This window comes from Pteropus vampyrus, unplaced genomic scaffold, assembly GCF_000151845.1.
Source record: "Pteropus vampyrus isolate Shadow unplaced genomic scaffold, Pvam_2.0 Scaffold68, whole genome shotgun sequence".
In the NCBI taxonomy this organism is placed as follows: domain Eukaryota; kingdom Metazoa; phylum Chordata; class Mammalia; order Chiroptera; family Pteropodidae; genus Pteropus; species Pteropus vampyrus.
The window spans coordinates 870488-878805 of record NW_011888849.1 but is presented as its reverse complement, the minus strand read 5'-3'; the positions used below and the strand labels follow the sequence as shown (position 1 = coordinate 878805).

General features: G+C 36.5%; 1 pseudogene; it reads right to left on the bottom strand.

The window, feature by feature from the left end:
* Window positions 1–829: 829 nt before the first annotated feature.
* LOC111740837 lies at window positions 830–948 on the bottom strand (annotated as a pseudogene).
* Between the last annotated feature and the right edge of the window lie 7370 nt (window positions 949–8318).

The following is an 8318-nucleotide window of genomic DNA, read 5'->3' as shown; positions in this document are numbered from 1 at the left end:
TCTGACGGACTTCTGCGAGGAGGGAACAGGGAAAGGCAAGGGGTGGATCTCTGACGGGTTATTTACTGAAGCCTAGTGTAAACTGATATCCAAACTCCCAGCGTCTCCACAATGCCGCAAGCACTCACATATGAATTCGGAAAATGTGGAAGTGAAAAGGACAAAACCTCAACTAAAAATTATTATGTGTAACGAATGAAACTGGAATGGTTGTGGAGGTAATAAATGTGGGCAGGTCAGGAGACCACTAAGACTCTGCAGGCTTTAAGCAACAATTTGTGAAATCAAATTGATTTCTGCCACTGCTTTTATTCTCTTCTGAGCTTCATGTAGTTATAAAACTTGTCATTTTTTGAAAAATTTTACTTTTGCTGTTTCTTCTCTCACGCTTGTGAACACACCCACTCAGCAATTACTTACAGTTTAAAAAAAAAAAAAATTAGTTAAAGGGTGTCCCCTACTGTATGGCAGAGGAATAACTGAGTTTATTTCAAGCGATTCCAGTACGGAGGCATTAATATGGGTTTACAAAATTGTGTATTGGGGGCTGATTCTTTGCTTTCCAAAAAGATTCACCATAGGATTTCTTTAGAAATCTTAAGAGATGAAAGCTAGGCACCTTTTGTTTTTCAGGCACTCAAATTGTTAGATAAATATCTTCTCATTGATTATCTTCAACTTTAGATCCTTGTGACCAACTATTTTATACACTCTCGCTGAATTTCTTTTGCAATAGTGATTCTATTTTTAAAAATCTGTGCTTTTCTTTATAGTTTTTATGCAAAAAGAATTGTTTGTTTGTTTGTTTGTTTGTTTGTTTGTTTTTAAATGCCTACAGCACTTGGTCTTCCTAGGTGATCTCCCATCCAAGTACTAACCAGGCCTGACCCTGCTTAGCTTCTGAGATCAGCCAGGATCAGGCATATTCAGGGTGGCATGGCCATAGACCAATATGAATAATTTAGATTTGCTTGATTATGACCTTTATATAATCATATAACAGAATGTACATATACACACACATACATATATTCATACAATATGAATTTTTTGATATATTATGACATTTATAGAAACAAAATTATATTATACTGATTCCTTTATGTTTTGCCTCTTTATATTACATTATATTACATTATATTGTGATTCATCCATGTAACACTACTTTGTTTAATTTCATTGCTACATGGCATTTTGTTGTATGAGTGTACCACATTTTATTAATCTATTCTACTCTTGATGGACATTTGGAATATTCAGAGTATGGGGCTATTACAAACAGGTTTATTCTGAACATGCCTATACATGTTTCCTGCTACAAATGTGCATGAGGACATTTAGGGTCTACTCTATGAGTGGAATCGTCAAATCAAAGGGTATATGCATTTATTCAGAATTACTAGGTGATTCAAAAGCCACGGTGGTTGTACTGTTTACACTCTCACCAGCAGTGTATGAGATTTCCCGTTCATATACTAAGCAATGTTAGATTTTTAAATGTTTGCCCTGGTGAGTTTACAATATTTCATTTGAGTTTTATTTTGCATGTTTCAAATTACTAAAAGGTTGGGTACCTTTTCATATTTATATTTCCTAATCTGCGAAGTAACTGTTGAAATGTCTTATTTTTTTGCCGAGTTCTTTGTGTTTTTCTTACTAATTTGCAAGAACTTGTTTATGTGCTCTAAACTCTAGTCCTTTGTGGGTTTTAATTTTAATACACTTGAATTTATCAAGTTTCCTTTATGATCAGTACATTTTTCATATTAAGAAATCCTTTCCTACCCCGAGATCATGAAGATATTCTTTAATATTATCTTCTAGAAGTATTTTGTTTCATCTTGCACATTTAAATATATATTATACCTGTAATTGATTGTCATGTAAGGTAAGAGGTCATGTTTCATTTTTCCCATATGAATATTCAATTGATCCAGTACCACTTATTGAAAACTTTGTCTTTTCCTCAAACCTAGGTCATATATCAGTTGTGTAAATGTTTGTGAGTCTGTTTCTATGCCCTCTATTCTGTTTTATTGGCCAATCTCTGCACCAAGACCACCGTGTTTTAATTATAGCTTTATAAAATTTTCATAATAAGATTTCAAGCAAATCCTTCCATCTTGTTCTTTTTCTTCAAGTGTCTTGGCTATTCTTAAATTTTAGTGTACACATTAGGATCAGCTTATCAAATTACAAATATTTAAAAATATTGGAATTCTGTTTTAAATTGCATTAAACTATAAATTGATTTTTAGAGAACTAATGTCATTATAAGTATTTCAACCCCAAAATATATTGCATCACTTTATTTACTTAGATTTCTTTAATGTCTCTTAGTAAAGTTTTATAAAATAAACGTTTTCTGTTGGTTTTTGTAATTAGCCTTTTTAAGATTAAAGATGTTCTCTTAATTCCTACTTTGATAAGAGTTTTTAAATAAATAAAATTTCCATTTATCAAATGGTTTTACTTTATTAGGATATATTTTTATGTTGAATATGGTGAATTACATTGATTTTCTAATGTTAAACTAACCTTGCATTCCTGGGATAAACCTAACTTGGTTGTTATATTTTAGGCTTTTATATTGCTGAATTTGTATTGCTAATAGTTTTTAACATTACGACTTTTGCACCTATGCTTATGAATAAGACAGACTTATAATTTTCCTTCCTCATTTTGTCTTTGTCAGGCTTTGGTATCAAGGTTATGTTAACATCATAAAATGAGTTGAAGAATGCTGCTCCCTATTTTCCTATTATTTATAAAAGTTTGTAAATTTGGAATTATTTCTTCTGTTAATTTATTTTATAAGTCATACCTCTATTTATTTTATTTCATTATATATATGTTTTTAATTGAAGAACTGATTCAATTTTTTTCTCCCTTCCCCTTCCTCTCACCCTCTGGTAACCTCTATTTATTTTAAAGAATCAAGGTGAGATATGATGTGGGTGTTAGCTAAAGCTGTGCTGGTGATCATTTTGCAATATATAAGTGTATCAAATTAATGTGTTGTACAACTTAAACTTACACAATGCTATAGGTCAGTTATATCTTAATAAAGCTGGAAGAAAAAAAAAGAATCAAGAAATTTTACTAGGTTTGCTACAAAGTTAGAAGTTCACCTGTCTTCACCTCCAACATTTTCTAGCAGCATTTCTGTTCCCAGAGGTTCCCACTTTCAACTCTTTTATCTGGTTGTCTGGATATTTATCTCCAAATAACATGCTTTTATTTATACCTTTATATTTTCCAGTTTGAGGCATTATCTACTTGTTTCCTAACAAGGAAAGGGAAAACTTATCTTTATTTCACCACTCCTGAATCCACTCACATTTTCTGTATCCTATCCACCCAATATAGATACATCATAAATTTGTTTAGGTCAAATGTTTACATTATTGTTACTATATTAACACTATTTACAACTGAGCCATGAAGTATGCTATAATGTGCTTTATACATTTTTATTTTTTTAGTTTATACCTCGTTGTTGCTTTTTGTACCTTAAACTCTCCTCAAATTGTTTAAATCCCTCAACGTGTTCAAATATATTAGGTGTTATACCAATTTCATCTTCTTAAAGAGACTTCTCCCCGCATCTTCTGAATAGCTCTGATCTGCGATGGTTTTGCTCCAGAGCTACTGCATGGCTACTATCCTGGGGCTTCCCATTGCATCATCTATCCCTTTGCATCTCTCTTATTCGAGATTCCATAGCCTCCTCTTTCTTGATTTACTTCCTTATATTGGTGGAACATATACCTTTCTTGTTTGAATGGCTTTATTCTACTGTCATATTTAATTGATAGTTTGGCTGGAACAAAATTCAAAATCATTTTCTCTCATAAAAATATTATTCTGTTGTCTTTTGGTTTTCCATGTAGCTCCCCCTTCTCTAGGAGAGTATGTTACCAGGTGACTTGCAGATGTGGTCACAGACCTAGCTTTAGTGGAATATAAGAGTATGGTGTATGCTGCAATACACCACCAGATTCCCCTCAAGGAATGAAGAATTCATTACCTAGAGCTGCTGGGAAAGATGCCAGAAAAGTCCCTCCACTGTCAGCCCTCTTTAGGACGCCCACACCGAAGAAAACTGCCTTGTCCGAGGTCATGTTGCCTTTTAGGAACAGCTTAACTCCAATGACTGATCAATGCAGAAATAAAGGCATGCCCCCCTTGCCCAAGTGATGACAATCTACGGGGCCATCCCAGTTCCTGGGCCCCTCCATGGGGTCAGCTAAGGCTGGCTGACACAATGGGGGAGCCCAGGGACTGCATTAGGACTGTATCACTGCAAATCCTGCTTCCTTCTTCTTCTATGGTACTGATCTCAAGAATACTTCCTAAGAATTGTCCTTCACACTTAATATTTATCTCAGAATTTTTCCCTGGAGAAACCAACCTGTCACAGTTGCTGTCAGGAGTGGTTCAAGAAAGCAATGCTAAGATGGGATTTGAGACTCAATCATTAACCACCTAGCTGGAAATGAGGACCCCATTATTGGTGGTAGGTAGAGCTCTGATAGTTCCTGGCACAATGCAATTGTAAAAAGTGTCACCAGTGGTGAACTGAGCTGGTATATCAATGGAAGGGAATGCATTAGTTAGTGCCATATGCCAGGTAGCTGACAAAATTGGAGGAAATAATAACTGTAAGGACTTGGATTTGGGTGGCTATTGCTAAATTCAATTGATACTCTAGAAAAGGGTAACAAAAGGTTGAGAATGTTGATCATCAATAAAAAGCTAAGAATAAAAGTTAGAGGGGCCTCCCTCCAACAGCAGGAGGGTGTGAGAAGCTCAGGATGAGAACTAGGACTTGGTCATAAAAGAAAGCAAGCTTCAAAGAAGATTGAACTCCTAACCAATACATTCTCCTATGACAAGGTCAAGGCTTTGCTTGGGAAAGAATAGGACCCTGATATATGGAAGTCTGGATTGATGCCCTTGAAAATCTTGAATCCCAAGCTTCCCCTGAACTCTAAACCTGCAGGAGTAGTGTGCTTCTCCTTATTAAGGACAAGCGCCCCTCCAGCTTGCCTGGAGATGACATAGAGGCCTCTCCTCTGCAGAACAATTCGTTCTCCTCTCCAGATCTGCCTTTACTTCTCCACTAGACCAGTATCTAGGGTTAAGTCCCAACATAATTCTGCTGAGAATGTGTTAGATGTGTTAGTTCTGCTGAAAACAGAAAGGCATGACAACCTGAATAAACTACAAGACACAGGCACCGTGTCCTGACAGGTGATGGAAGAGTACATATGAGACTGGATTCTAAGGGTACAAGATCAAGGGGCAGTGCAGAACATAAATTTGGATAAAAGAGAGTTTATTAATACGGGTGCACTCTCTTGGGATACTGGATTTCACATGTGGCAAGGCTCCTGGAAATGGTGTGAACATACTGCCAGGATTGCTCCTAGAAGCATGGAAAAACAGTGTACTACCTTAAGTACGGGAGAAATATCTAGATTTCTCTGGCAGACAGATTAAAATGCTCAAAAATGTGGGCATTATAGAGGGGATAAATTGTGTAAGATGAGAAAATCCACCACATGACTCTGTCCTGCAGAGGCTGGAAAACACATCATTTACCAAGGCAATCATGTGTCAGATATAAATCTATAAAGTTCCAACAAACACTATTAGAAAAACACTTGAGAAATATTTCCTTTTGGAAAAGATATGTAAGAGTAAGAGTTGGACTTAAGAGTAAATTAACACGGTGATCAGCTAATTATTCATAAATACGTTTGTTTATTCAACAAATACTTGAGCATCTGCAAGAACTGTATATTGGGTGCTGGGGCTTCAGTAGAGAATAAGCCAGCCCTTGAAAATCCCTTGGCTAGTGGAGACCACGTCTCACACCTATCATGTACTGCTTTTAACAACGCTGGGAGCTAGGACTCCTGGGGTCATCTTTCCAGCTGACTAAGCTGAGGCTTAGAAGAGTTAAAAACTTGAGCCAGGAACCAAACTCACTGTTTTCTGAGCCCTGCTCCCTTTCCAACTTCCTCTCAGCTGAGATCTCATATTTTGCCGTTTCATTATTCCTTACTTTTTTTTGTCAAGTAAATTCATGCATTAATTAGTCCATGTGAGTGACCTTAGGCCTGTCCTGGAGCATTGAGGCAAAAGGGACAGAGAAAAGGAACTATTTAGAGAGGAGAGACTTGGCAAAAAATCTAGACATGAGGAGCAAAGTAATCAAGGTAGCAAAGAGGATTTAACAGACAAGAAATGAAGATAGATTCATAATATCTTATTCCAATTCCAGTTTTACAGAATCTTAGGTATTACCCAACAGCAATTGTCAAACTGACACCCACAGAGGGTCCATTGTTAAGATCTGTTTGCTGAAATACTTCTTTAAGAATTATTTTGGCTGAAAACTAAAACTATTTAGTAGCTTAATTATGGAGTTTTGCATAGTGATAGATGCTATTTTGAAATAATATATAGTATATTTATATTTTGTTCCTTAAAAAAAGCATGCCTGTCAGTGACTAAGTCTACATGGAGGGCAGGAGAGAATAAAGTATTTTTTAACACTCTGTACCATTATATTGTCATTATTCAAGGCAATTGGGAGAGCTAAACATATGACAGGAATGAATCTGACCTTCTACAAGTATTGACATATTTTCTAAAATAAAACTAGAGAAATAGAATAGGAAAAAGAACTATTTTAAGTCTTGTGCTCACTTTTATGGAAAAATGTAATGTTTGATAGATAAACACCTTGCGTCAGACCTATAACTTCCCTAGTAGAAGGTTATCTTTACTTTAAGCAAGACCTGTCCATTGTTTTTGTGCATCTAGTTAAACACACCTTTTTCAGCTCCCTGGGAAGAATAACCACCCTCAAGAAAGCATGCGATCTTGTTAAGGATCCTATAATCCAATCATGGAGATTTCCCTGCCTTGTTTTCTAATCTTCCTTATACTCCCTAAATGTATTCTAAATTCTAAATGTATAAAAGAAACTGCAGACTGTGATTCTAGAAGCATCTGTTGAGATCTTCTTGCCAGACGTGTCCTATTTGGCTCAAATAAACTCTAAAAAACTCTTAGAAAAATTCTCTACAGGTTTGGACATTCTTATGTCAATAATTTTAATAACTCCACAGAGTAAAAATTAAATTTTAAAAGGAGCTAAGACAGGAAGAGCAGTCAGTGCCCAGAGAGCTGTTCTCTTCAAATAGAATGTACCCTGAGTTAAGAACCAAGTCAGGAAATATTACAGACTGGCTAACAAGAATTCTTCCATATGAGATTAGCCAGCCAGAGAAGATATCCAATCTGTTAGGCTGTTACATTTCTCTCTGTAAATGTATAAAGTTGAATTTTGACTCCTTGTCCTCAGATTCCTTGGAGTAAACTGTCAACATCAAAGCACCACCGCCTTGTGAGGCCCTGTGCTGCAAACTACCAGCTACTCGCACTTCATGCCAGGCACCTATTCGAGAAGAGCAAACATTGATAACATTGATTTTCAAGTCTAATGACAATTACAAAATTAAAGCTACCAGGCTAACGAGCATCCTGCCTGCTCTTCTTCCTTAGGTATCCCCAGTCACAGGTGTTGATGTAAGAAGCTTCCAAACCTATAGAAAATTTTTATGAGTTTAATTGAACCAAAGTGACAACATTGCTAGGAAGCAAGAACTCAAATGCTTGGAGAATGACAGTTTCGCAATTTCTTTTATACATTTGGAGTTAAGGAAGGCACTCCGGAAGATTACATGAAGGTGGGAAAAAGCAAGGTACAGGATAGTAAAGATTATGTGCTCTCTTGAGGGTTTAAAAGAGATTACTTTGGCATTTCAAAGTTGTATTAACCCAAGAACAATGGACAGGGCTTGCTTAAGGCAAAGAAGTTATATGCCTGGGGCATGACTGCTCACCTGACCTGTCCAGTTAGGAATTTATGATCAGAGCACCCTGTGAGGTTACTTTCAGTCATTGGACTTGTCAGATTCATTATGGAGCTCCAAGGGGAGCTCCTGCCAGAGAAGAACCTGGGGAGCAGATGTATCCTTGGGGTGTCTGACCCAGTAGGCACAGACATTAGGCCCCCAGCGGCCAGCTGTTATCCCTTTTCACAGTCCCTCCCATTCCCTCTCTTCTTTACTCTCCATCTGGCTCAAAACTGAGCAGGGGGATTCTCCCCCTCCTAAAAAAATCTTTGTAAATTTCTATGGAAAATTATTTTGCCCTTGACTCAACTCTGGACAATGAATAACATTCGCATCCTCACTTATCTTTTGCCCTGATTTCCTCCCACCTTAATCTCATTTGAT